Source organism: Odontesthes bonariensis, chromosome 3 (assembly GCF_027942865.1).
Source record: "Odontesthes bonariensis isolate fOdoBon6 chromosome 3, fOdoBon6.hap1, whole genome shotgun sequence".
NCBI classification, from domain to species: Eukaryota; Metazoa; Chordata; class Actinopteri; order Atheriniformes; family Atherinopsidae; genus Odontesthes; species Odontesthes bonariensis.
This window is the reverse complement of record NC_134508.1, coordinates 35,335,535-35,361,865: the sequence shown is the minus strand read 5'-3', so window position 1 is coordinate 35,361,865 and position 26,331 is coordinate 35,335,535. Positions and strand designations below refer to the sequence as shown.

Below are 26,331 nucleotides of genomic sequence, written 5' to 3'. Positions count from 1 at the left end.
AATATTCTCCTTCCAGAATCCCATGACAGTTCAAGCTAATATGACTAAAAAAAAGTTGCCGGCCGCAGCTTTAATGCTTCATCATGACGACACTCTCCTTACGTGATATCAGCATTAGCGTGCAGCCCCAGTGCTTGGGGTGAATCCTCAGTGGGTAAACTCTGAATGTTATCCATGTACTCTTCTATTGTCTTACACACCGCAATTTTGTAGCCCGTGTAAAAGCAAAATGTTGGGTCAAACATCTTCTTACTGAACCACACCTGTAATTAAGAACATTGAGCTTCACGTGTCGTATCAAATGTAATACAATGCAACATAAAACACCGGGAGTTGTAACACACGAATCAACAAAAAAACTGGGATTATTACACGAGCAAAACACTTCAACAGGCGTTTGTCATAGTCATCTGTGACCCTTCCTCCATATTGCACCTCAGCGAGCATGTATCGCAAGGTTATCCATGACACATCCTGTGGGGGGGGACACAAAGTAGTGAGTGAGGGAGGGAGGATGACATACAAATATTAAACCAGGGCTGCAAAACGCTCACCTTCTTGGGGCCGCAATCATCCAAGTGTCTTTCAACAAATTCAACACTTGCAGAGAAATCGGCCGAATTGAACTCGTAAGGTATGTTCCAACCTAAGGGTCCAAATTTACGTCGTTCCTTACAAAGCAAAAAAAAAGAAAAGGTTACCATGTAAAATCAGAAAATCCCTGTGTTATTATGACGAACAGCCTTCCTTCTACTGGAGGAAAAAAGTCACAGACACGAGTTGATTTGTGCTACACTGGAAAATACAAACCACTCAAACTTCAAAAGGCTATAAAATAAACTAAAGCCAACACATTCTCAATATGGTAATGAGGTGGAAAATTTGCCTAATGCATTATTAAAATGGCACAAATGATTTCATTATCAATTATGAAATTAATAAGAAAAAAAAGGCTACCAAATTAAGTAGTGCCATTGTCAAGGTTACGGTACTTCTAAATATGGTTAGTTCACTCTGTTTCTCATATAAACTGTGCCAGGAGCAAAGCATGTATTCTTTTTTAATATTTCCTTTAAATAAAGTTCCACTATGACACGCGTGAACTTAGAATGCGCAGTACCTGCACAGCAGTGTGTAAAAAGGCCACACCGTACAGCAAAGGCTTCCACATGGGCAGGTTGCTGACTTCCAACTGGTTCTGTGAAATTCCTGCAAATGTTCGTTTCAAACCAGCACGTATTCCCTGGGGGGGGTCGTTGGTGAACTTGATGGAAGACTTAAAAGGTAAAGAGTGAGAGACAGTCTGTGCGTGTACAAAAACTTTTAACACCTTCCTTTTTATGACGATGTTGTCAAGTCTCACCTGTAGGAGTGTGATGGAGAACAGATCGTGTGGCTCTGTGGTGATCCACACCCTGAACGTGTCATGCATGCTCTCTGTAACTGTGATAGTTTCTAGCAGCTCATCCATAAACTGCAACCCCAGGTGACAGTTCTGCAGAAGGACCCAACCTCCCTGTACACATCCAGACACAAAAGCCACGGATCAGGTCAAACAGTCAGCCATTGCTGTTGAAAGCAAGAAGCAACACTCTAGCTTGCACATCAGGACAATCCAATACACTCCCACATGAAAGCATTCACCAGATGCTGTCACCTGCTGGAAGCTGCTTTACTTTGTGAACTTTCTATGAAACCATTTGCTTGTCCACATGCACGAGAGCCACTCCTGAGCCTTGTGGTCATATACGTTCGTTCCAACAACACAGTCAGCATTTATGATTACCGCCCTATGAGGGGTGCTTTCACAAATGCAGTTTGCATCTAGGCTTATAAATGGTATGTAATGTTTTAATACTGCCAGCTGGCATTTCTAAGCCCTGGCTGCAATGCTATTTATAAACTCTGATTTCCATTACAAATCCCACTCAGACATGGTCAATTCTGTGTGTATGGCCATTTGCAAACCACAACTGGCAATATTAACACTATCTAAAATATCAGATGAAAGATGACATCATTAGCTTTTCGATGCTATATCGATTTTACGTCTAAATGTTCCCCTTGCTCAGTATTCATTTATTTATCTTTTTAATGGCGGTCAAACTGTTAGCTGGTCTCAGAGTTCACAGGTTCCCTCCAGACCCTGAATTGAGGGGTTCTTGGTCAAAGAACTGGTACCAATCCTGGAACTGCCTCAGTTGGAAAGGCTTAACTCATGCATTATACTTCTTCAGTAACTTCTAAAAGCACCTCTGTCATTGATGTCTTGACCAGCTTCCTTGCATGCACCTCTTGTCCTTGTCCCATAGATATTGCTCTGCATTCTGTAAACCGAAACAGTGGGAGTATTTACATAGACATGAACATATAGAGTGCATTTAAATAGTGCTTTCCCCCCTGGTCTAATCCACCACTCAGGACTTTGCAGTACAAGCCACAGGCCTTTAACTATACTGTACATACAAAACATAATTATCTTTCTAACACAACATAACACACACACTTACACAAGGATGAAACATTACGGGGAATTAAGGGCCACGGATCAAACCACAGACCTTTCAATTAGGGGAATTTTAACAGCCACAATCAAATGAATTTATGCTCAGGAAAACAAATACATGAGCTGGATTGCCCAGTGAACACCCAAGGTGCCACTGCAAAGAGCACACAGCAACCAACATCCAGGATACAGTTGGTTACCACGGTCACAGGGACATCAATCACAAAATTTGGGTTTCATACAGTTCTAACTGAATCAAAAGTAGATAGCGTCGCAAGTTGGGAACTGGTCTGAATGTAAACACAATCAGACGTCAGGAGATTTTGGCATTACATCTTCAAAAGAAAATAAAAAAGTTCAGTAAAATAAAATAAAAAATGGGGCAGGACAGGGCAAACTCACCGAGATTAAGTTTCTTGGCAAGTGCTTCGATTTGTTCGGTGGGATCTGAGCCCATAGAAAGGAAGCAAATGAGGGGGGTGCGAGGATCACTTTCCTGCCAGGTGCTGTGAAGGTTCAAGAGGACAGGCTCAACGAATCTCATGCCCAAAGAGTCTCCCACATACTTTCTGGCCTGAGACAAGGTGCGATCAGGGCACCAAGACCTGTGAGAAAAAATGCTTGTGAGGTGATTGCATTTTATAATATGGTGTATTCAAACATGTAATCAACATTCAAGTAGGAGGACCCAACCTTATCAGCAAAAGCTTATGGAAAACATCAAGAGAGTTGTATCCATCTGGAGTGACGCCTTCCTCTGGGGCATCAAGATTGAGCCATGCTTTCCAGTTTTTCCCATTTTGGGACACCTACAAACCATGTCAATACCAAAACTGATGACACTACAAGCAGATGAAGAATTCAGATGTCCAGATCATTCGTGGATCTATGGCTTACCTGGTTTATAATGTTAGTGAACTGTGGCAGCTTGCTGAGTTCTACCAAGTTCAGCCACACCATATCCAGGATCCAGCTGAATGGCTTTGATGGACAGGTCTTCAGGTCAAGAGCTGCGCCACCTATTGTTTCATCAATTATGTTCAGAGATGTCAAGTCCAAAAGGCAATTCAACTTTTCCTGGGAATGATGCACACCTTACCTTTAATAAGAATCTGAAATTTGTTGTGTTGTATTCTGTTATTCTGTAAGTCAATCTTGAGGGCCAGCAGGAGTGTGAAGATGAACTTGTGGTTTTCATAAAGGCTTCTGACTGTGTATCGGAAAACCTCAAACGTCAGATATTCAATAATATTTGCAATCCGCTTCTGAGTTTTGGAGGCCTTCTCAGACCTGCAAAAGCGCATTAATTAAAAACAAAAAATCAGCATAAAAAAACGAGGGAGGCAAAGACACAGAGAACAAAGCATATTTGAAGAATACGACCACACCACAGCGTGGTTAAAGAAACATCTTTGTCAACCTATTGTTCTTTCCAGACAAATTTGTTGGTCATTAGAGGAAGTAATGGTTGGAATAGTTTCCGAGCTTTAATCTCAAACATCTTATGATAAGACTGTGCAGACATACTTCTTAAATCACGATAAAGCCATACCTTGCGAGTGACAGATCAAAGATTTTGAGGAACTGACCCAAGGAGGTCTGGTACATGATATTGACCATGCTCATCTCCGTGATGAGGAAGTACAATGTGCTTCCTCGAGAGGCAACTGGATGGTATTCTTCTTGAGCGACATTGATCTTTACTTCTGCTTCAGCTGCAACACTGAGCTTTGCACTAACTTCCGCAGCAGTTTGCTTAGTCGTGGTCAGAATGCCAATCATGGAGTCATCATCAACCAAAGAACCTTTAACCAGACAAACAGACACACTTTCACTTTAGGAAAAAGAACAGGTATGACTGGAGAAACTGGCATTAGTCTACAACAGTAACTATAGGACCTTTAGTGCTGCTGAGTTTGTACAGCAAATTGTCTTCCAACTCCTGCATCTTTCTTTTATTAGCAGTTACATCCTCAATTAGTTTCAATCTTTCTGCTTCTAGCTCCTGTTGAGATGAGTGAAAAAAAACCAAGAGCCAGTCAATATCATATTCTTACACTGGAAAAACAGTTATCTAAAACAATCACAGATAAAGTTATATTTTTAAACCAAATGGGGAAAGCAAGCTGCGTTTCTGGAACAAACGGCACACTCACGTATTTTTCTTTGAGGATGACTCGGCCGAGCAGCTGGTTCTCCAGGCCCTTCATGTTTACAGTGAAATCAATAATGGATGTTTTTGCGCTGACCTCTGGAGTGTATGCTGGATTAGGCAGTTTGGTAGTTATATAGAGCTGGAACCCATCCATTACGTTTACCTCTTTGTCTCCTACTTTGACCTATAAAAAAACATTGAAGACAATTTTAAGAGTGTACACATTTTAAAGTTGTATTGGTAAATTCGAATGGACATGAAGGTTAAAAATACCTTGAAACTGGTCCCAGATTTGATAAAGTTTTTCTCGAGCACGTTGTCCAGGGCAGGGTCGAGCTCCTCAAATATATCCTCAATGAGCATTGGGCGTCCCATGGAAATACAATCTTCCAAATGTGTGCGAAAGAATTTGTGGTTGAGGGACGTGACCTGAACATGAAATCAGTTTACTTCTGCGACATGCTTTACTTAAGCGTGTAATTAGGGTAAAAATGACACAAGTGAAAATCATTTGGCTATATACTTGAAGTTCGTTGGCCTCTTCCTTTTTCTTAATCCAAGCTTTTCCCTGAGTCTGTGGATCGATGAGGAGGGGATATCTTGTTGCTTTTGTGACGATGATGCCATTCTGAACTGACAAGTCATCTCCCGGGAGTCCCTGAAGGTTCCACTCACTTATCTTAAATATTAAAAATGATAGTCAATGGTTCAAATGATTTTTTTTTACTTTTCACAGGACTAGTATCAAATAAAAATAGGCTGGCATTGTTCTCACATTGGGAGCATCCACCAGGGCAGAAATGATGTTGAGATTTTCTGTAAAAGGGATTTTGTGCTTCCGGAGCTCCGCCTCCCAGATGTCCTTCAACAACATATCACGGAAACTCTGGTTGAATGGACCGCAGTACGACAAGAAGCCGGTGAGCTGGAGTACGTCACCCACAAGTCTGAAAACAAAGGCAGAAGCAGCTGGACTCATATAAAAGCCATTATCAAAACCTTTTAAATCTGTCCTTGAAGAACCAATCCTGAATTCTAGTAATGAACCTCTTTAAAGACTAACCCCCCTTGGAATATAACATTTTGATATTCAATTGCATTGCCTTTGTAACCTGCCTGTTTATTTGTGACTTAAATTCTTTGCGTTGCTCGATCCAGCGAGCTTTCTCTCCACTAAGTCCGTCAATAAGTGCAGATGCAGCCTGCATTTTATTCCTACACATCTCAGCATCATCCACCAATTCCTGAAAGACAAGACGCCTGTGTCAGCTACAATCTCTAGATTTAAGTCAACGCAGTCGTGACATTTTTCAAAAGGGTGCGTCACACCTGTTTCTCTTTCATTGCAGCGTCGCATTTGGCCTTGACTTTGTCAAACTCTGCTTGCTTTTCAGCCAGCTGAGTCTCTGCCGCGCACAGCTCGTTATTAGCCACAGTTAGACGGTTCTCTTGAATGGCAAGGTTGGCCTGGAAACAAACAATGCAGTTATACTGTAGCATAAAAAGGCTTTGAGCTAAAAATGAGGTTTAATCACCTATTTACCTAAAATAGATTCAAACAGGCTGAGAATAGAGAGTTTTAAATGGCATTATTGGAGAAGAATAGCCGCCTACGACAAATCTAAAATGAAAAAGAAAAAAAAAAAAAACAGTCGCCAACATGATGAACTTTAACTTTACCTTGAGTGGCAACACTTCTTTGTTGATGGCAAAGAATGAGGCCATAGCACGAGTCCATGCGAGCAGACCAGCTACACTACCACACACTTTCTTGGCATTTTCCATGGTGTAATCCTCCATGTCAAAGTAAGGCTGCAGTAGTTCCACAGTTTCCTCGTTAATGCTGTCCTTTGGGAACTGCTGGAGGCTTGTCAAGAAACCAGAGCCACTCATAAGCTGAAAAGGACAAAACAAATGAATTCATGCAAATGCCATTTGTGAGGAAGAACACGCCGCTCAGTTTTGCACTCAGAGCAGAATTATCCAGCTGCCATCTTTTCATCCCCATCCATCTTCAACTTTAAATCGTGCTGCATTCGCTTTAACCCAAAAGCCAGATGTCAAGACTAATTTGTTCTTGCTTTTTGTTTAGTTAAGTTTACTTAGAAATCAATTTGATAATAATCCAACTTCTTACAGGCCTTCTTTCATTTCATGAGCTTTCAGGCTACCTACTGTACCTTCTCACATATTAATGCACTTTAAGGGTTTTTAGGTGTGAATTGTGTCCAAATTTACATTTGCATGGAAGCATCAAAGCTGTAGAACAAATCTCAAAAAAGGCACACCCTGCAGAAGAGAGGAGCAGAGTTGAGTCCGCTGGCTCACTCCACCTCCTAAAACTAATACTGAAAAAAAGGCCTGCAAATTTGGGCTTGAAAAGAGCTGCTGTGTTATATCTCTGTAGTATTTCAACCAAACATGACACATTTAAGACCTCAGGGCACAATGTGTCTCCTTTAATATATGAGTGGAATTCATATATTTATCATTTGCAACAACTGAATTTTTAGAAAAAGGAAATTTGTTACCTTCAGTGCTTCTGACCATGATGGTTGAAGACAGCTTCGTTCTGGATCACATGTAACAGGGTCTAACTTTTTGTTAAATAAAATCAGACAGCAGTCCATGATCCTCATGACCAGGTGTGGAGGCTTGGCCAATTTTCTCACTGTGGCAATGTCAGCTGGCTTGATGGTCTGTGGAGTTTTTAAGTATATCATGTAACATATCGTAGAATGCACGGTGTAAATATCTTCAAATAAGTCAGAGATATCTCACATTCAGTGCAGCTGTAGCTTCTTCTAAAGCTGGCCTGGCAGCCTCCAGCTTTTCCTCAGCTATAGCTTTCTCATACTCTATTCCATCCACAATTTTCTGGGCTCTGTCCTTCACAACTTGGACCTCATTCTTCACAATGGTTGCAGCTTTAGCACTGACTGTCACCTCTGCCAGCACCTTGGTGAATGCAAAAATAAACATCTCATGCCTTCAAATGCATCATACGCGTGCGTCCATGGTGTTGAGCTTTCAAACAGCTTTTCAGAAATGACAAAACCTCTGTCAGCTATTCACATCAAACCAGAAGCTAATTTCCACAATGAACCTATGAATAAACTGATTCTGCTACCTCACTATGTACAGAACTCAAATTGTTCTTAATTTTATGGTTTTACATTACTGTGGAAGTACTGATTGGAGGAAAGTTGCTCATAAACATCCATCCATCATCAATCTTATCTGCAGGTCACAGGAGCTTGGACGTATCTGATTTACCTTGTCAGCTTTGGCAGATGCAATAGCGAGCTCTTTTTCCTTTACTTCAAGATCTTTTGATAATTGAGCCACCGACTTACTGGCCTCCATCAGTTTGTCCAACCCTGGAAATCAGTAACATCTGGTGTAATCTTTTACAGGAGTAGACCATACAAAATCCTCCATAAAGTACACAATCTTTATAAAGACACAACTGCCTTCCTGTTCAAATTCCTTACCAACATTCATGCGCTCTGCCAAAGTGTTGATATAGTTGTGCTTTTCGGCATATAATGTTTTGTAACCATTTATAAAAGAAAGGTAAGATTTAGGGGTGACGTGAGCTCGTCTTCGAAACCTGAGAGATGAACAACATACAGCGTTAGGACTGTGTTTGATAGCGTATGTTTCTGAACAAATTGGATTTGTGTAAATGTGATACCTTTCAAAGTAACTTTCACATGTTTCAGATACTTTGTGATGATAAGTTCCCATGGTGGTCATCACTGAAGTCTTCACATCAGCTGGACAAACCATGTGAAACTTAGATAAGAAATAGGTGGACACAGCAACCAGAGCCTCATTGGGCCAAGGGGTGAACCAGTCCATTGTGCAGCCGGAAATCAAGCCCGGAAACTTCAGACATCTGGAGCGAAACTTCTGCCCCACCTTTAAACAAGAGTAGAGTAAAACTCCAATGAAAAGGTTCATTTATGGAGGTAGTTATGGGTGTAAGTGTATATATAATGTCACTGTTGAGCATCTAAACATGCTGTGAATAAAAAGAGATTTGGAATAAAAGTAGCAAAAGTTTGGGCGGTTGCTTTTGGGTATAAACAGAAAATATACAAAGTTTCAACTTACCGGTGAGAAGCACAGAACAACGTGTAAATTCTTCCTTGACCGAGATATAAAGTAGTCATAAAGATTGTCAAAAGTTGGTGGAATTCGAGGAAACTCCTTTTTCATAACTGGGATCAGGTTCTGGGTGATCTCTTGCATCTCATCTTTTGCAAAAAGATTGGAGACCTGAAACGATTACAACATGGTCAGGACCAGCGAAGCTTTTCCTTTGAGACGTTACATTCTGCCCGACCTCTTTGTTTCAGTCATACAGGACCAATTCCAGTCCGTTTCAATTAGACTGAAGATTCCAGTGTTCAGTTACACAATCAGCAGATATTCAGATACGCCTTTATACCTTTATGAGATCTCACCTCTCCAGAAGAGAGAATATTGTTGAGGTACTCGAGGAAAGCCTCATCCTTGATTTCGTTGTCTGTAAAGACGAAGGTGATGCCTTTGCCCTCAGCCCCCGCTGTGTTATACAACAGTTTCAGGTCATCCATGAAATTACTCATGTTGTATGTTCTAAGTAAGGAAAAATAAACACCACATAATTGGAAAGAAGGCCCAGCATTTCACTTTCAGTGCAAATGCAACTACAAACAGCTCATGGCTTAAAAGGACACTCATTCTTGTATTTTAAAGGTAGGGTAGGAGATCCTGGATTTTGAGTCCAGCGAAGCTGCATTTTGAAAATACACCGGTAAAAAGTCCCAACCCTTTTCTTCACTTTCCCCCCGAAGGCACACCTCTAGAGTACATGAACGCGCACGAGCAAGAAGGTGCACGAGCGCTGTTCTGACAGCAAGCATCGATTGTTGCCGTATTTAGTATTTAGTATTTAGTTTATGCTCACTATACGTTTAATAATGCTAGGTGCTAGCCAAGCTGGCTCTAGTTTAGCTTCCTGCCAAGCTTCTGGACGTGTAATTCGTTCACGGAGTAGGGTACGCGCACAGGGAGAAGGAACGGTCGGGGGGGGGGGGGGGGGGGGGTAAAAAAATGTTCCAGAAAAAGATCCCCTACCCCGCCTTTAATAGGTACGTTTATCGAATTGAACTTTTTATTTGTTTCCTACTTTTAAGGATAAAATTAATAGCAGTTAATTAGAGCTGATCTTAGTACTGTATTCATGTGCTTGACCAATCACCCGAGACCCTGGAAGAACGTCTATAGTAGGAGCTCAGAGTTTATAGAACTCCTTCTGTGGCGTCTTTCATTTCTACTTTGGAGCGGGAGCTTTCCCAGCATAACGGAGACATGAAGGTGACGTGATAGGTCCAGATGAGGTAAGTGTACAGTGACTGGTTGAAGGTATGAACACACCACTGGAACCACTACTATCAAAGAGAAGTAAAAAAACTAAAACAAACAAACCTATTTAAAACATTGCCTATAAGCAATATATAATAAGAAATTATTGTATTATTATTATTTTTTTGAAACAGAGGAATGGACTTAAAGTGACACCTAAGGCCGACTGAGACAGGTTTGCAGGTTATATCACTTGAATGCAAGCAGAAAAAAAGCCCCTGATGGTTCATTGTCCTTTGGAGAGCGCCTCTAACCCTCAGAGAGCCCCAAGAACAGTTTGATCAGTGTGATTAAAGTCCCTACAAACAGAGCTCTCACAACTATGAATCATCTCACTTGGTTAATGTGATCTGGAAGATGCTGTATCCAGCTATGTATGAGGCCAGGCGCGTCAGACTCTGTTTTCCTGATCCTCCCACTCCCACAAGCAGGGCATTTCCATTGTCAGTGCGAATGATTCGTGAGACCTAAAGAGGAGCAAATCTAAAAAGAATCAGTATTATATCTAGCCTAGTCTACAAGAAATGCATCAGCTATACTCGCTTCAGGTGTCACCTTGACAAGATGAGTCATTGCGTCTTTGAAGAAAACCAGATCCAGGGTGGAGCCCCTTACTACCTCATTGTGCTGAGCTTGATACATCACAAGCTTATCTGATAAGAACTGAAAATCTGGCACCTGAAACAAGTTGTTCATACAGATTATGGTGACAGTTTCCTCCATCAACTTACTACCATGAAACTATCAAGCGCTGATGTACGAATTCAGATTTCACACCAGTTCATAGATCTTAGGGGCATCAAAACAGGCATCATCGTCTTCCTCTCCAGTTGGCTCAGGTGCATCTCGGAGGAAGTCCACAAAATACGGCTCAGAATGAAGCTCTTGAACGAGGTTTGGGTCAACGTGCTCTTGGATGACACGACATACAGCCTTCTCAAACCAATCTCTGTCCTCAGAGCAAATAAACCTGCAACAAAGCAAAGTCTTAGAGTAATGCTTTCTTCCAACTTTTTGTTTTTTAACTTAAAAAAGGATTTTACCTGTCTGCTATCACCCTTGTACATTCACACTTGAAAAGAGCCAATAGGGTGGAGATGTCACCACACTCCTCTGCCTTAACGTTTAACATTCCCTGCCAGATCCTGGACAAGTCCCTCAAATTGAAAATGTAGTGGAACTTTGATGGTGTTGGAAGCATTTTGACCTTCAATGTGGTGTCATAAAACAAGTTAACAAACTTATCAATACCATATACCTATAATCAATTCCTATTATAAACTTCTCATCATATTCCAGGTAAGTACCTTTGTCCACTGCCAAACGATCCTCCCAGCAGACACTAGACATTTAACCATTGCTGATATGCTTGGCTGGAATGCCCTGCATTCATGGAAATATCCAGAGCCAATCACACCTGCACAAAAAGAACATGAAGAAACCGTTAACTGTAAAATGAAAACTACAGTAATGGAAGCAGAACAAATGGGATTATTTTAGACCAACCTACCAAAGATCTTATCAATGGAGGTGTTGGCTGGCAGAGTGCAGTTGAAGACTGTAAACTGTCTCTTCAGTCTTTGTGGGATGTCATTTCTACCCCCACCAGGGTGGATCATGGCAGCCAGAATCTGTGCATCCTCAATCGTGGTGAAATCTCCTGGTTTATCCAGATTGTACATGCCAGTCATTTCCATCATCTGGCGGACTATCTCATTTGTGATCTGGTTGGATAGCCACATAAAGTAACTCATCAGATTAAAGCGACAGATAGACAGACAGATGTTAATTAAAAAAAAAAGAAAGCAACACCTGATCTCCCCATTCGTTGACAATAGGCATATTTATGTCATCGATGAAGATGGTCATCCTGCGTCCTCCTGGGGGTCCATAGGTGCTGCCAATCCTTTTCTCAATGTAACTTTCCACTGATCGCTGTGTACGAAGAAAGTTTTTGCAAACATGAACCAATGTAGGACTGTAAAAATTCAAGCACAAAAAGCATTTTAAAATATCTTTTACCTGATACATCAAGGGCTCTGTGGCAGATGAGAAGTTCAGTGATTTGAACAGATCCGTCTCAGGATCGTATTTCTTTGCATAGCCTTTGATCATCACTGTCTTCGCTGTCCCTTGTTCACCAATAAGCAGTACGGCCTGTACATATAAAACATTTAGAGTTTAGACAAAAAGTAACATATTTTTAAGTATAAACATTATCTAAATATTCTTTTAAAAACCACAAGATCACCTTGTGTTGTTTGGCAATAGTCTCCAGCAAGAAAGAGGTTCTTGTGTTATCCACATTTGGAACAAGAATGGAGGTGTAGTCAGGCACATGGTCAGTTGGATAGACATATTCCTCCACAAGATTGTTCCAGTGACACCATTCACCTAAAACAAAAGTCGCCATTCTTTTTAGTCACATATAAACCCATTCTCATCCCATCGTTGTCAAAGCTGGCGATGTGCTGAACGTATGCACAATGGGTCCTTTCATGTCTGTGCTGTGGCGCACCACTCGAGGCAGTATCAGACATCTAAAGCAAATATTTCTAATACATCTTATTTCACAACAATTAACAACGTATAACTGATACTAAAGATTACTCTCAGGTGGGTATATGCAGTGCGAAGGGGTCTTAACAAAATCTCCGAATCTGATGCCTCTGGAATGAGACCAGATTCTGTAAACCCTGTTGAGGGTAGCAGGAGGCTGAAGCCTTTAACAGCTGCTATTGGTTAAGAAGGCAGGGACGCTAGAGCGCCCAACACAAGACTAATACAGACACGGACAATCAGACACTCGCAACTACAGTGTAAGCCATGCAGATACAGGGAGGGCACACAAACCCCGCAATAATACCCTTTTTGCTGTGAAGTGCTAACTTAACCACCATGCCACCACATTCAAATGCTTGTTCACTTTAAACTATACAAAAAAAACATCAAATTGATGCTCTTTTACGTGTCAAATAACTGTACCGTTTGTGTTGACCATGTACTCAAATATAGTCTCTCAAATAAACAAATAAACATCCTCAAATGTCTTTTCATATAAACCGATGATGCTCTCTGCCTCTCTAGCAGGGCGCTTCTTGGCCCATCCCTGCAATACAAAAGCCAAGTTCTATCTAAGCACTGCTTACAAAGCATTGTTCTTTTTCAGGAAAAAAAAAGTCTTCAACACTTAGATATCACAAAAGTACCTGGAGGATGGGTAGCCAGCTGAGAGCTGAGGAGCTTATAAAAACCATTCCCACACGGGACACAGTAGCAGGGGAGGCATTATCCATGTTGTGCACCTCAAACACCAACTTGCAGGATGGTGACATGACGATGCGGTCACCATTAGCCAGGGTCAGTGTTTTGTTATCATCCAGGACTGAGTTGAGGTTCTCGATCCATATTGCATCAACGGGACCATCCAGCACAATCCAGATGACTTCCCCTGAAGAGTAAACCCGTCGAAGCAATTAAATGTTTGAGTTCTCCGGCAGCCTCTGGCACTTTGTCAGTCACTAATGAGCCGCTGTCCCACTACTGGATCAAAAGTGGGCGCGCCAGTGTGTGCCAAGGACAACAGCATCTCCACTGTCATTCCCAGAACTTAAAAGGGGCCTGTTTTGGGGTCCCGTAGGAACAGGAGCCTGGGATTTGCCCCAGCTGCTACCCTCGGACCAGACAAGGCTAAGTGTAGTTCCGTATGCGGTGGTGTCAATCTGAAAGGTGGGTTTACATGTCAGGGACGAGGTGCTTACGACCAAGGCAGCTCGGCGGGTCACCATTTTGTTTTGTTGTGTTTTGGTTACAACGCACTGTGCAGTAAACCATACTGGCTGTCTCATGTGACGTCTCATATTTTAGCTCTAAATATGCATGAACTGGCATCTATAGCTTAAGAAAAGTGCTCAGCTTCTGAGCTGACATTTTCATTGTCTTGTTGAAGCTGGGCAGTAATATCGTGCAGATGCAGTATTTAGCATCACATTAAAATTGCAACAACCTTTATATTGTGTTATACTGAATGTAATATGATAAAAATGTCTAAAGTACAATACTATGTATTGCTTAGATATTATTTAATACAATTCCGTTTTCATTTGTACAGTTTTATATTTTTTCTTAGGATCTCATCTGTATTAATCACAAACACTTTCTTAGCTTAGATGTTGACAAAATGTTGGAATTACCCTTCTTAGCTTTGAGTGACCTCCGCCACAGTGTGGAAAAGATTCCATCAGTCCAATCATTAGTTGCTGCATCCAGACGACCAAACATCTGCGGAGCAGTGATTGCTTTGGGGTTCATGCGCATCTCTCTGTGTGGGGTTCCACATTCACTCAGTGATCTCATAAGAACGTTGATAACCGAGGTCTTCCCGGCCCCACTTGGGCCTAAAGTCATCAGCCCATGGCGCACTCGAGAAGACTCATAAAGCTGACCCAGACAGCAACAGTGATATACCAGTAAGAAAAGTACTTTCCAAAAGCTAACTTTATAATAATTATGCTAAACAACAATTTTAAGGCACCTGAACAAGCTTGAGGTTCCACGGTGGGTGGTTAACGAGACCGGCAAGCTCAACTTGATTAGCAACAGCAGCTTGAAGTTCAGTATATGTGCTGTTGTCCTGCTGGATACCAGGGAACAGGTCATTGATAAGACTAAGGAAGAGGGGCTCATCCTCATCCACCTGAAACACACAGATGGATTTTTTTATTCACAGCTGTTGGTAAGAACTAAGTTTGTGTGATACCAGTTTGGACAGATTCATGTCACGAAGCACTCTCATGACAGTGCTGGACTCAGTGTCATCAGGTCGAGCTCTTTTACACGCCCCAAGTGTTCTCAACACAGACAGGATGTTCCTTAGTCCAAAGTCATAGTGGACCTGTCAAATAGCAGAGGTTATATGTCAGTAGTTCAATAACCAAACAAAATAGGACTTATGAAATGCTAACAAGATTCTCACCTGTTTTGTGAGTTGCTCCTCACAAAGTTTGTAAAGAACAAAGAATTTCTGTGCTAAGTTAACATTCTCATTGAATCCACAACTGGCTAGTTTGACTCTCATTATAATCTGTCGGAGACAAAAGTGTAGAGGGATGTGTTAGGACCACAGCAAAAAGAAAAACGTTTCTCTCCACAGAAAGAAGCCTTGACCCACCTGCCTGTCTGGCACCATCATGGACACTGTCCTGAACTGCACTTTTAGATTTTCAGGAAGTTCCTGACGGCCTGCATATCCTGGATTCTAGATACAGAGGCATGACATATCTTTGTATATACTGTATATCTAATGTTTTCCATCTAGTTTCAAGGAGTTTCTTTTAATAGGACTGTGTGTTTCCATGTCTTACCATGGTGATAAACACGCCGAACTCTGGATTCAAGTTCACGCAGTCTCCGTCCGTAAAAATGAAAGTGCTTCTGTGTTTCTTTCGTGATGTCAGAACAATTGAGATCTGCTGAGCAGCAACGGAAAGCACTGGCAGGTCGATTCTGTTGAACTCATCGAAGCAGCCCCAGGACCCTGACTGTGCAAGGCCTGGAAAATAAAAACACAATAGGACATCACATAAATGAAACTGTACACCACTGCTCGATGACTTGTTTCATTGCCTAATGTACCTTTATATATCCTGCCGAGTCCTCTGAAGTCCATTTGGTCCGAGCAGTTGAAGACCACAACGTACTTGCCAAGGCAACGACCCATGTCTTTGGTGGTTTCAGTCTTACCGGTGCCGGCTGGCCCAGCAGGAGCTCCTCCCATACTCATGCCCAGAGCCTGGGCCAGTGTGATATAACACCTTTGTAGAAAAAAAAAACTGTTCTTGAATGCAACATAGGAATTAAAACCTACAAGCAAAGTTGACTTATTACAGCAAGTTGCTTATAAAAATCAATTTTCTCTTTTCTTGCCTGTCAGTCAGAGGGGTGATGACCAGCCGATCAGTACAGCCTAAGAACTCGTTCTGATAGATGAAGTCGACATTAGTTATGGATACAATGACTTTGTCCAGATCCTCCTTGAAGTAAAATCTGCTCTGCTTCAGCCATTCAAAGTCGCTGATATATTTCACACGCTTCTTTACCTGCAAACAAAGCGGAGCTTAACTCAAGTGTTTTACAGAAAGAAAAGAACAGACATTTACTGAAGAAAAAAACCTTACCAGGTCATTAAAAATGTCACTCTGGTGCACATGAATTGTGACAAGTGTTTCATATTTGACTCTGTCAAATTTGCTCAGGTCATAGGTGGTTTGTTTAATGAGCATGCTGAGTAGGTTGTGAAACCTCTTTTTCGTAAGAGGCATGATCTCCTTCTTATCGGCAGCGATTCTTAGGGCCACTTCAGAATCTCTTGTCCAAAGCATCTGGATTCCTAACAAGCCCACCTTAAAACAGACAAGGCAGAATAAAATGAATCTTGGGAACTCTATGAATATAGAAATCAATTATGATACCATCGTATCTCTCAAAACTACGGAAGCCCAGAGCGGACGTGGTACGTATAAACTTTTTTTTTGATGGTTTTCTCCAGATAACGAGATAATTATCTCGTTATCTGGAGAAAACGATTATTGTTTTCTGGAAATGATCGAAAACCATCAAACAAAAGTTTATACGTACCACGTCCGCTCTGGGCTTCCGTACAAAACTCCAAAGATATTCACACTTGTTATTTAAAAAACTTTTTTCCACAAAGGAGGAAAGTTGTGTCATAGATTTAGTACAAGACTGAAGCTGTGGAGAAAATCTATAACAAAAGCAAATATCACACAGTACAACCTGCTGGAGCTGCAAGCCATGGCGACCTGATAGATACTGGCTTGCATTAGAAATCAACCTGCTAAATGTATTTCCAAGCGGCCACAATGTTGTCTACTCACCTGTGCTTGATATTTGTCAAGGAAAGTGAGAAGGTCAAAGTCTTCATCGTTTATCTCTAGATCTGAAGCTCTGATGATGGAGTGTAAGGAGGCTTGCTGTTGCAGCAACAGCTCTCCAAGCCAGAGCTCCACAGCTCCCTGCGCCATGACACATTTGTCCAGCTGAAAGCAGAAATACACGTTTATCAAACTGCAATTATCAAAGATTTCTAAAAACAGAAGAATTGATACACCCAAGCAATGTTACAGATTAAACTACCAAAGATTATAAATCTTTTTTTTTTTTTTTTCCATTTACACGAACTGTAAAAGGGATTTACAGCCCCAATTTCAATATAGTCGGGACACTCTGTTGAAATTAGGTCAAAGAAAACATAAAATGTTGAAAGTGAGACATTTTACTGTTTAATGAAATATTTTGAACTTGATGGTAGCAAAATGTCTCAAATAAGTTGGGAAGGGATCTGCAATAGGCTGGAAAAGCAAGTGCTACTAAAAGGAAACAGCTGGAGGAACGTGTAGCAGCTGGATATGACTGGGTATTGGAAAAGCCCCTTAAAGTAGCAGGGAGCAGGGGCTCAGCAACCTGCAAAAAAACTATGTCAACAAATGTTGGAGCAATTTCAGAACACTGTTCCTCAAAGTAGCACAATATTTCATTGTCTACTGCAGTGTTTTTCAAACCTGGTCCTCGGGGACCACTGCCCCGCATGTTTTAGAGGTTTCCTGCTCCAACACACCTGATTGAAATGATCAGCTCGTTATCAGGCAACTGCAGAGCTTGTACTGGTCTACAGTACAAAATATCATTCAAAGATTGATAGAATCTATCTATGTAGAATCTCTGTCGTCGTTGGGCCCTCAGGCAGCTCTGTATTACAAACTTTTTACAATAATTTTGTCATGGAAATCACTACATGTGCTCAGGAACACTTCCAGAAACCACTGTCTGTGAGAACAGCTTGCCTTGCCATGCACAAATGCAAGTAAGAAGCTCTATCACGCAAAGAAGAAACCTATGTGAATGCCATCCAGAAACGCTGCCATCTTCTCTGGACCATGGTTCATTTAGAGTGAACTGAGGAAAAGTGTAGAATTGTTTTGTCATTAGACAAATCAAAATTTAAAATTCTTTTTAGAAATCACAGACGCTGCGTCCTCCGGACAAAGAAGGAGTGGGACCATCCATGAGATTTGTAAATCACTGCATTCCGTTTTTAATTATACATTAAACAGTGGTCAAACCTTTTAGGAATTGGGGCTGTACAATGGAATATTTTTACATGTTGAGAAAACCAAAATGAATCAGTTAAACTCTTTAAAAGCACACGACATACCGGTAATTTCTCCCCTTCCTGTGAGAGAACGGCCAAAATCTTGTTATATTCCGTTGGATGAAACTCTGCTTCGTTGACATTGTCAAACACTCCAAGGAGATGAGACTGAAACACAATTGTATCAAAATTGACTTTTGTCAAGTGATAAAATGTCAACTTGAAAGTTATCCAAGTAAAACTTAAAGAGGTCATAGTGATTATTTGAATTTTCATTTTAAGACATCATGCAAACATTCAGATGTATGGCTGTAATTTATATTAATTAAAACAATAACTGAATACATAAATAAATGAATTTAAAAATGATATATATCTATATATAGGTATATGTATATCCATATATTCATAGTGACAACAATGTTCAAACTCATTCTAACCTGAATTGTATGAGAGTCGCTGGCTTGTCCAAGGATTTCCAAAAGAGATGGATCGGATACAAAGAAGAATCTTGGAAAAAGGAGCCTCTTCTTCTCAAGGTAACTGTTAAATTAGAAATACGTAACATCAACACCCACTGCACTGGTATAACAACAATCTATTTAATTCTGCACATCTTATTTTTTGAGTCAATCTAAAGTATTTGGACTAATGTTGTTCGTAAAGAATTACCCTGCAAGAGATTTCTGACAGAGCTCTAGCTGTTTCTGAAGCTCGGGTAGGTGATGCCCTAACATTGGGTCACCCACACAGCAGTCCACCACTTTTGGCACCTTCTGAGCACGCTGCATGACCTTAATTCAGGACTTGTCGATATCTTGAAAGCGTTTTGCCTCCTGTAATAGAAAAAAAAAGGGCAGTTTGAATTTTACTTAAGGAAGCATTCTAAGGTGTAGTTTTCCTCAGGATAGAAAGCATGAACTGCACCTGTGGGAGGTCTTTGGCGATGTCACCCCCAACAAACACAGCTTCCAAGTAGATCCACAAGTTTTGCACAATAACCCACTGTTCAATGACTTCCGATGATGTTGAAAGATTGGAGAGCCAATCCTGGATCTCTGTTTTGTAGTATGCACTGTACCTGTACAAAGCAGATAAGGACACAAGCTACTTAAAACTTTAAAGGTGTTGTAAAATGCTGTTGGTAAATGTCAAATCTGTTAAGAACAAGATAAGTTTATTTCTACTTCTTCCTCTTTAACTAAGTGCGTACATTCACTTTAGTCTAACAGCCTTTCATTATATTGTTCCGGAGTTCAAGGCTCCTTAGGAACTGATTTAATCAGTGGAATGTAAATCTGAAGCTGTTGTTAACTTGTATTACCTGTTGCTTAGCAGTGAGCCCAGTACCATCAAGCTATCCTCCAGGATGGTAAGAATCTCTGCTGTCTCTGCCCCCTTCAGCATTAGTTCTCCTCTATCCTTGAATGTCATCAAACTAAGGGTCTGACCAGACCACAAGTCTTTTACCTGTGACAATTTGGCCTCAATATCCTTCTCTTTTACAGCAGATATGGAGATGTCCTATGAATGAAGAAAGCCAGGCTAAGGAGGTTAGACACATACAAAAAGAAGAAATATTGTTGCTAGAACTGTGGAATTAAATGTATTCAAACTTCCAGCGAACCTCAATATCATCCTTGTACTTCAGCAAAGGGGCTTCCATGATGTTCTTCAGCATAAAGGTTTTGGACTCCACCTCAAATTGGTGTCCAGTTAAGTCTCCAATCCGGTCCCAGTGTCTCCGCATCATGGATTTGTTTGCCATCAATTCCAGCAGCGGGCACAACTCATTGAAATCATCAATGGTCCTCTTTAGGTCAAGGAAGGCTTGCCAGTCCTTTAGTGCTTTGGGCAGCTTCCGGCACCTACAAATAGAGATGATAAACAATATATCTATCACAGGAATACAAAAGAAATCAAAAATACAATGCTGGCACAAAGCAGGTTGTAATGGCTCAGAAATACTCCACCTATTCTGAAATTCCACAAGTTCTGCATTGATCTTTTCAATGTCCACGTCTGTCCACAGGATTTTATAGTACCCACTGATCTTACTCATCACTGTATCATACAGGCCGTAGAGTTTCCGAAGCAGCTCAAGCTCTTTTCTAAAAAAAAAAAGGAAAAATCCTTAAAAGATATTACAATCTTTGTTAGTTAATAATAATGGAATTTTCATTGATGGCTCTGATAGAAAGCTTTGTCAGGATAGTAACAAACTTCTTCTGGTGTAGAAAGTTATTCTCCGTAACAGGTAAGCCGAGAAGTTGCTCCCCAGAAGTATATGTGGTGAAATTTCTCCACAGTTCATCAAATCTAGCCTGAGTAAAAAGAACATTTTTTGGCAATAAAATTAGATTCAGCAAACGAGAAGAAAACTGCCATGTTTATAAAACCAAAACCAAAATTCAAATTAAATGTAATTTCACATTTTTGTACTGCTGTTTCATGTAGTTTGTAGTCTTTTGATTTGAATTTCTTTTCAATTTGTCTTTATAAGTCTCTATCAAAATAGATAATCTTCCACTCATAATAAAGCTAAAGGCTTTTCTTCTTCTTCCTCACATGTTTTAAGCGTAAAACATTAACTGGAATATAGAACGGTGAGAGTGAGCAGTAATGGTACCTGAAAGGCTTGCAGCTGCCTGCTGGCTACTTGTGGAGGAATTCCTTCAACCATTGGGCCTTCCTGAAATGCAGGATCATATGAGCTGATAAGAACGTCTACATTTTTCCAAACACCCATAGAAACAAGGTCATTCACAGATTACTTACAGAGTCGTATTCTTCCTTAAAAGAGTAAACATCCTTCTCGAAAACAGCAACACATTCCACAAGGTTTCGTTTGAACTTGGGCTGCATGCAAACCAGCTCATCTTGCACTGATCTCTGAGAAAATCCGAGTTCAAAATTCATTATCGAAGCTTTGTTACAGAGGAACACATCATGAAAAAAATCATTTAAAGAAAAAAGCCTGAATGTCTTGATAGTACTAACAGATTTAGACTGAAGTTGTGTGAAGAGATGCCTCAGATTGTACACTCCTTCTGCTTCTCTTTTGGTCACTTCTGCTTCATTTTTGGTCAATATTTCAAAGGCTTCCTGTAAACAACATTATTTCATGTTTCTTATCAGTCTGCAATGTTTGCAACTGTAAAGGTCAAAGAGGGAGCTCTGCTTAAGGTACTGTATATGTCTAAAAAACGAATGACCGTCCTAGTCATACCTCAATAGAAATTAACGTCATATCAGTCTGAATTTCAGCATCTCGAAGCTTTGACAGGGTGCCCATGGCATGACGCACATCTTCCAGATTAGAAACAGAATGCGATACTTGTACAAGGTATTTGTTGATGTGTAAACTGATGTTAATCATTTTCTTCTTGTAATCCTCCTTCAAGTATCTGCAGATCAGTTTCTTCCAGGCTTTGGTCTCAGCCATCAATGCCTTCTTTAATAAACCTAAAAAAAGGAAAGAGAAAGAATTTCCCATGTAAAGCTTGAATCACTCCTTTAAAACACCAAATTAAAAAAAAAAACTAGCAAAGGCTAACATGTGACGGTACAACCAATATCATGGGTTTTCCAATCAGCATTTACCCTGAAAAAGATTGTACACCCTCCTTCAGTTTTAAGGTTTAACAGATCATAATGGATAAATCCTCTGATCCTTACCAGGCCGTAGATACAGTGCCTTGTGAAAGTATTCGGCCCCCTTGAACATTTCAACCTTTTGCCACATTTCAGGCTTCAAACATAAAGATATAACATTTTATTTTTTTGTGAAGAATCAACAACAAGTGGGACACAATCGTGAAGTGGAATGAAATTTATTGGATGTGTCAAACTTTTTTAACAAATAAATAACTGAAAAGTGGGGCGTGCAATATTATTCGGCCCCTTTACTTTCAGTGCAGCAAACTCACGCCACAGTTACACATAGCCGGGTATTTAGAGAAACGAATATTTCCATCCATGCCATGCAAGCCAATCAAAATCCTCAGAATCGAGGACTTTCCTCATGTGAAGGAGGAGGTAACGCGAGCAAATATCACAACAAAACTGAAGGCAATAAGAGGGAAATATAGACAGTCAGTGGATACTGGACGCAGGAGAGCCACGGAAAAGTGATGCTCCTCTATTTTGAACTGTGCGAGCAGGTTTGGGGTGGCAAATGCAATAAGGCCAGAATCGTTTGCACAAACGTAAAAATTTGTAGAACTTTAACATCATCCATGATAATCCTGATCAGTAGCCAAACAAACTGTAAACATAAGGCGCTCGCATGACGTTAAGCATTTTCTGGCGCATAATGTGACGTTTAAGAACCTAGAACGCCGTTTCTCCCAGTTGACACGGCAACACATAACCGGCGTAATGGTAAATGGCCGGTGAAGCCTCATGAAACTTCCACAGAGTTCATCTGATTGTGCCAGGAAATGAACCAAAGTTTCGGGGCTTTGAAACCACACAGAACAGTGGAATCTGGTGGTGCACCGCAAATATCATCTGCTTCAACCAGCCTCGTTGTCCTTGTTATACTTTAATATGTACAAAATAAAAAGCGTAAAAGAAAGAAAATTGTGATTTTATATGACAAGTGCTTGTGTTACATTGAAAGTGGCTAACGTACCTTGAAACCTTTATCTTCCACAATGGAAAATGGTTGCACATCCATTACAATCATATCCACCCACACAGAATCAAGCTTTTGCTTCCTTGACACTACAAAAATAAAATTCTGCATATCAAGAAAATAAACGCAGGGCAAACTTGTAAAATGCTGGATTCAAACTCATAACCTTTGGATGCAAAAGCCACTAAGCTAATCACTGAGCTATCAGTTAAGTGACTGCGTCAACCCACCATCTACATGATGTCTAGTTAAAGACATCATCCATAGCTAAGAATAATAGTACACTTTAGTTGTTTTAAATAATTCAGAAACACTTTGCGTAATTAACACACCTTTCTGTCAGAACACAGACAGAGAGGCGTTTGGTACACGGGACACAGCTGTGTAATAATGGCCGCAAGCGTTTTGTTTGTGATATGTGCTAAATAAACAAGTCCAAAATGAATGTATTGTCCTACATAACTTAGATTCTTAAATGTGCTGCCCCCTTATTTTAAGAAGAGAACTATATTAGCATGCATAGCCATAATAATAATAAAGCTTATATTTACACTTGAAAAACAAAAACTAGCAAACATCTTACATCACACAATAGTATATTGTACAATAGTAGGGGTGGGCGGTATGGCCTAAAATGTATACCCCGGTAAAATTTGAGCCACTGACGGTATACGGTATATATCGCGGTATGGTACTTTTGTATATAAATTACAACAGAACAGTTTCTCAGTGGTTACCATAGCACCAAATAAACACTTTCAATCAGGATGTTTGCAGCAATATTAAATTAAATGTATTGTGCAAAACACTGCATGAAAAGAGGGATTTGTGGATGTATGTGGCCCCTTACATGTCCGCATACGTTAAGCCCCTGCATTTGCGGTGGTAAAAGTGAAAACTTGGCCCAAGTTGTCGCAAATTGACCTGGCAACTGCTCCCCCATGCCCCCCTCCCCTCCCCTACTTAGGAGAGCCCTACTTAGGAGAGCCTTTAATATGTAAATGCCAGTGATCAGGTCGGGAGCTGCCACAGTCATTTTCAAGTGGGGTGGGGTGAGGTGAGGTGGGGGGTGGGCAGGCCTGTTTCTACACGTTCCTGACCATCACCTCCAACTCCAGCCAAGTTTGTTGCTGTGTTGTCTTGAAAAAGAAGAGGTGCACGCTGTCTGCTGGTGACAGGTGATGCATATCTGGGTTTTTTTCTCCCAAACACCTCTTTTGTAACCGCTTTTTGTGGGCAAAATTCAAGGATTCAAAGGTTTATTGTCATGTGTGCAGTTAGAAACGTGTTTCCCTGAACAATGAAATTATTTTCTTTGTTGCCCACACTGGATGTCCAAATGTATAATAATAAAGATAAGATAAAGATAAAATAAGCATGCAACAGCAATATTCTAAAAGGTTTCTTAAATAAAATAGAAATAAAAATATAGAAATCTGGCCTGTATACATAATGTGCAGTAGTGCGCTCAGTGTTTTATTGTGTATGGCTTAATTCGGTGTCACAATGGTCACAATATCGCCGAGGTCTTTTCTTTGTCCTTGCAGAGTCCATTTTTGTGTCAAAACAGTGCAAATTGCCAGCTGTGGTCAGACAACATTAAATAGCAAAAGGACGGGAGGTTGTCTGGAGTATTCCGTGTAATGACGTCTACGCATATGATTGGTGGAGCTTAACGGCTCGCATAAGCTCTCGTTCAATCACGTATGAGAAACATTGTGTCGTGCAGTGTAAACAAAAAGTTTAAGGAGCAGATCTGGCGGCTTGCTTTCAACTCCCCAGCAACTCTCTGCGGGTCTACAGGTTTGTGTGTTTTTTTCTACTTGCACATGACCATTTGATTGTTTAATTTTAGTCTTGTTGACACTGTACAGCACTTGGGACAGTTCTCGCTGATTTTAAATGTGCTGTATATTAAATTTACTTACTCACTTGCTTACAGGCAGATAAAATGAAAGTCCTGTTGAATGCTATGACCGGGATGTCTCGTATGGTGGCCAGCACTGTGGATACGGTCGTGGAGAGGGTGCTGGAGGGAATCGACCAGAGATTCGCTAGGTTGGAGGCAAGATGGCCGTCGAGAACGGACTGAAGTTACATTCCAGAGAAGTTGAAGAGTGCACCTCCGAGAGAAGGCGGATACAGAATCCGAAAACTGCGGTAAGAGTAGGTTATTGACTGTGGCTTTAGGCTAAACTCAACTTAATTGTGTCCATCACGTGAAAACCAGTGTGAGTTGCTTTATTTAAAAAAATGAATTTCGTGTTTTCAATTTATAGGAAGCAGTTCGCCGCCTGCATAACTCACCGTGGCATTATAATCCAGGTCAAGGGTAAGAATAAGTGAATGTTCTCCCAATATATTGTTGAGTTGGACCCGATGTTACGTTAATGCAGGTTTTTTTTTATTAACCATAGGCCTGTTGTTTTTACAGGCTACTGTCACCTCACAATATGGATGTAACGAGTCGCTTGAAGGAGGCGGTGTCAAACAGTCCGAACTTCAGAGAGGCAGACGGGGACACTATCCAGGGTGAGCGGCGCTGGCTTTTACCACGGCTGGCACTGATACTTTTAAGCACTGGTCATTTTATTCATTCCTCTTGTTGTTTTTTTTTAGCTGCGTGACGGACCTGTGTGCTGTGCTACAGGCGCGTCTTGAAGCCAACCCGAAATACTCACAGTCTCACCACAGAAGAGTGAAAGAGAGTAAGAACATATACGCTGTCAATATGACTTTTGTTACTTTATAAACAAGTTGTCAATATGCTGTGCATGGATAGACTATGTTTTGATTTATTGGTTATTCCAACAGCTCCCAGAAGCCAGCTTCTGATCCAGGATGAGGACGTCTGACAAGGGACCGGAGGAATGCGAAGAATGCGGATTCCAAACGGCGGCGTTTAGACTTATTGTGTATATCGTAGGCTACAGCAGTGTGTGTATATAGTTTTCAATTCTTTATTATCAACATGGTTCTTATTACAATGTAAGCTATGTACATTGTGTGGTGTGGCAATAAAAGCGCTTTAAAAAGAAAAAAAAGTTTTCTTTTTCATTCTCAATAGATTCACATCATTCATGCCTGCATTAGCCTAGTCATAGTGCAGCTTATAAGAATGACGTGAATATATGAAGTACACAAACATCCCAGGAATATTAGTAATCATAATCACAATTATTAATCATAATTGCTGAATGATATGCCCATATAAAGTATGCATATATTAACCTTATTGGCCAATGGGCGGACAGCTTTACAGGAGCTTTTTTATGTAATCACGTGCCTTTTTCGTCCAATACCAGCGAGGCCAGTGAGAGGTTCAGGCACTCTCACAGCGGGGTGCTAATCGCTGGGCCATTAGCACCCCGCTGTGAGAGCCCGCCGCGAGTCGGGTTCGTTTCCGACGATTTTCTCGCTCAACAAACTTAAAGTTTGTCTGCCTG

At 40.8% G+C, this 26,331-nt stretch overlaps 1 pseudogene; it reads right to left on the bottom strand.

Annotated features, from left to right (window-relative positions):
* The window catches only part of LOC142376980 (dynein axonemal heavy chain 8-like), a 39,728-nt pseudogene that overhangs the window by 1,541 nt on the left and 11,856 nt on the right, over window positions 1–26,331 (bottom strand).